Source organism: Corvus brachyrhynchos, unplaced genomic scaffold, assembly GCF_000691975.1.
Source record: "Corvus brachyrhynchos isolate BGI_N302 unplaced genomic scaffold, ASM69197v1 scaffold544, whole genome shotgun sequence".
Lineage (NCBI taxonomy): Eukaryota > Metazoa > Chordata > Aves > Passeriformes > Corvidae > Corvus > Corvus brachyrhynchos.
In genome coordinates this window covers 1,044,126-1,047,599 of record NW_008238325.1, presented here as the reverse complement: position 1 = coordinate 1,047,599, position 3,474 = coordinate 1,044,126, and the positions used below count along the sequence as shown (strand labels likewise).

The following is a 3,474-nucleotide window of genomic DNA, read 5'->3' as shown; positions in this document are numbered from 1 at the left end:
TCCTTTGCATGTGGCATGATTCCATTGGAACTGGTGACAGCCCCTGGCAGCAGTGAATCCTGACAGGAAATCTCCCGGTTCCCTTTTTTTTTTTAAATTGTAGGAATATGTTGCAGGTGACTGTGGCTATAAAGACCTTTCTTTCAGACAGTTTCTGTTTGTTTCTCTCTCCTTTTGCTTTGCAAGAGGAATAGCCTGTGTGGTAAATAGAATTGTGTGCTTTCCCCTGAGCAGATACCCCATAAGCCTAATGTGGATGGCCTGGATTTGAGGACAGCCCAAGAAAATTCATTTCCTAAATCCAAATAGGCTTCTGGATGAGCTGTGGCATCACCCTGCATCTCTGAGAGAAGTTCAAAAGTTGAGTGGGCTGAGTTTTTGAAGTAAAAAAATTCAACTGGCTTTCCTGGGTGGGTCTTGGAAAAGGAAAAATTCCTTGTAGTTCTGCAGGAGTGGGATTTACTGCCCGGCCAGCGGAGCAGGAGCCTTCAGGAAATGGTTTCTGTGCAATCCCATGGGCCAGATTTTCCTTACCAGTCTTGGAGAAAGTTACAGAAAACATAAAAAGCACAAAGTCAAATATATTCTTGAAATTTCCAGAACTGCCTAAATCTAAGATTTGATTACATCAGATGCTCCACTTTTCCCTCAACAGTTAAAAAAGGATTGAAAAGAAGCAAACAGGGAGTCTTTTAATTAAAGTGGTGAACTGTAATTATTTTGGTTCTCTCAGCATTTGGGAGAGAGCTGAAGTGTGATATTCCATATACACACACGTATGTGCATGCACACTACACTCTGTACAATCCAGCCTCTTCGATTCCTGATTTTTTGGCTTTCAGCTCTGTCATCTGCATAACGTGGTCCCACAGCAATTAAAAAATGGTCTTTGTGAGATCCTCAGAGAAACCTGTCCCTGTGACTCAAGAAATTGAATCAGAGTAGCATCACAGTGGGAAGATTCTGGGATGGAATTGGGATTGTGAGCTCTTGCAGGATTGACTGGGGAAGCTGGTGGCTTCCTGAAGCCTCATCCTAAAGGAGCAGTCTCCTGCTGGCCTGTTTCTCCTCCTCTGTGTAAACACAACAGAGAAATTTGGTTTTATTTCCTTTCTGTTAGGTTTGAAGTGCTGCTTCTCCCAGTGAGCTTTAAGGAACTCTCCATACCTCAAGTTTGGTTTGGGGCTTTGTCCTGCTGTAGAAACCCAGTTCCTTATTTAGGGTCTAATTCACGTACGAGAGTGACTCTTACAGTCTTTGAGGCTGTTCCTTAATTTTTCTTCTGGAGTGCACTCAATAAACTCGATTTTTATTTCATTTTAGGTTTGCAAAGCATTCCTACCACCCTGGAATTTGCTCCATCCCTCGGATCATCCTGGTGCCGCCTCTGAATTTGCTCCAGCAGCTCCACGTCCTTCCCGTGCTGAGCCCCAGGGCTGGGGCAGCTGAGCACAGGAGCAGAATTCCCAAATATTCTTGGCTTTGTGGTGTGTGGCTTAAAAGCAGAGAGTGCTGGGGTTTTACCTCCAAGGAAGGTGTTCAGGAATGATGTTCCTTGTGAGCTGTCTGCCTGGGAACAGCAGCTGTGATCAAGCTGGCTTTGTTTGAGCCAGACAGGCAGGCAGCTCCTTCCCAGCAAACAGCAAATTCCTGAGCAAATAGGTCAGGGAATCTTAAAAAGAGAAAAGATCTCCAAAAGAAAGAAAAAACCCCATTTCATCTCCCAAACTGTGCCACCTCCATCTCTGCGGCCATGGCAGAGAAGTGAGCAGGAACTTCAAAAATGCAGATTTACTCTTCACACTTCAGTGCTTTTCTCTAAAGATGTTGGTGTGAGGTGTCTGTAGTTATATACAAATAAACATGCATAACAAATATGTATTATAATGTTTAACATGAGTATATAAAATAGAAGGTGCATAATAAATATTGAAGTATAATATAGATATAATTTTAATATGCATGCCTGATACCAGAAACTGAAGTGTCAGCATAAGCCAGCAGGTGTTTGCATGGATTCCTGGTCACTTATTTGATATTAACTCCACAAACAGAAAGAAAATTAAGAAAATATAAGAAAGAAATGATGAAATAAGAAAATTAACCCAAAACTTTATTAAAAATATAACTTGAGGCCTGGGCTCACATATATTATAATAATTTATGACCATCTAAGTGTGTTTTACTTACCAAGTGATGTGCTGTATTTTATAATATTTTATAGTTTTCATATTTTCACATTATATTTCGTATTTTATAATTTCAATTGGCTTGGGAAGTTCTGAAATGAATCCTTAAGTGCTGCTTGCTTTGCCAGGTGAGCCCAAAATGCCTGAGACAGCTCCTGGCTTGTTTTCTGTCAGTCTAAACTATTTTCATTAGCTCCTGTAACAAAACAAAAATCTTAAAAACCTCTTCATGTTTTACTCTTTAAGAAAGGAATACTTTGAAATGAAACATGGGAAGTAAAAAATAGCAACAATTCTGCTTTGAAATGCTGAAACAAAAGAATTGCCCTTTGATGTCTGCTCAAAACTTTTCCCCCCTCAGATGAGACAATCCTGTGAATTAGATATAAATAGTTCTGGTGACCTCAATCTGCATTTTTCCACAAATATGTTCTTACACCTGCATAGGGTTAAGAATCCCATCCTGCCCAGAGGGAACAGCTCAGAAGTTCGTGAGATCACAAATACTGCTATTAATGGATCAGATCTTTAAATAGGTGTTTGGATTATCTAAATATATCCAAGCTGCTAAATCTTCGTGTTCACTGCTCATGAATTGGCTTCCTCCTGGGTTTAGACTTTAAATTCGTTAAAGCTTTAAGTTTGAAGGTTTTTTGGTGAGATCTCTGAAAATTTTTGAGCGTTCAAAAAATACTCTTCATTCCCGTCATCAGTGTGGGAGGTGATTGTGTTTAATAATGCACAAAACCTGCTGGATTTCCAAAAATTTCCAATAACTTTCTAGGGTATTTTGCTCCCAAATTTTTCCTTTGCTGGAGATTTCCTTCCTGAAAGGATGCGGTTCTGAAATCAATTCCTGCAGCAATCCCTCTGCCTTTTTTTCCTCTCTTCTTCTGCCTTTTTCTCCTCTCTTCTTCTCCCTTTCCCCTCTGCCATTCCCATGGAGATCAGTCCAGGATTTTCAATTTGTACATGAGGTTTCTCAGGACAAAAGAACCAACCAGCTCCATGGATAATGAGGATGTGAATGTACCAGGGGGTGTAAATCTACCAGGATGGTAAAAATTATTCCAGTTGGATGCTGCACAAAGCCAAACAGGCTTCAAATTTATTTTAAGTAGAATAAATAAATTTATAGGAAAAAAATATTGCCATCTAGAGAAGATACTCATTTTAAATGATCTCTCTGTTAAATACTCAGTGCAGAATTGCTTGATTTTCGGTTTTTAATTTGTTTTTAAGAACAACAAGTATAAATATGGAACAAATATTTGTTCTGCAGCAG

General features: G+C 39.6%; 1 long non-coding RNA gene across 1 annotated transcript in view; it reads left to right on the top strand.

The window, feature by feature from the left end:
• The window catches only part of LOC108446793, a 13,947-nt gene extending 11,876 nt beyond the window's left edge, over positions 1-2,071 (top strand). The window contains exon 2 of the long non-coding RNA XR_001862095.1: positions 1,324-2,071. This is a non-coding gene — a long non-coding RNA (uncharacterized LOC108446793). The remainder of the gene's footprint in view (positions 1-1,323) is intronic.
• The last annotated feature ends 1,403 nt before the right edge of the window (positions 2,072-3,474 follow it).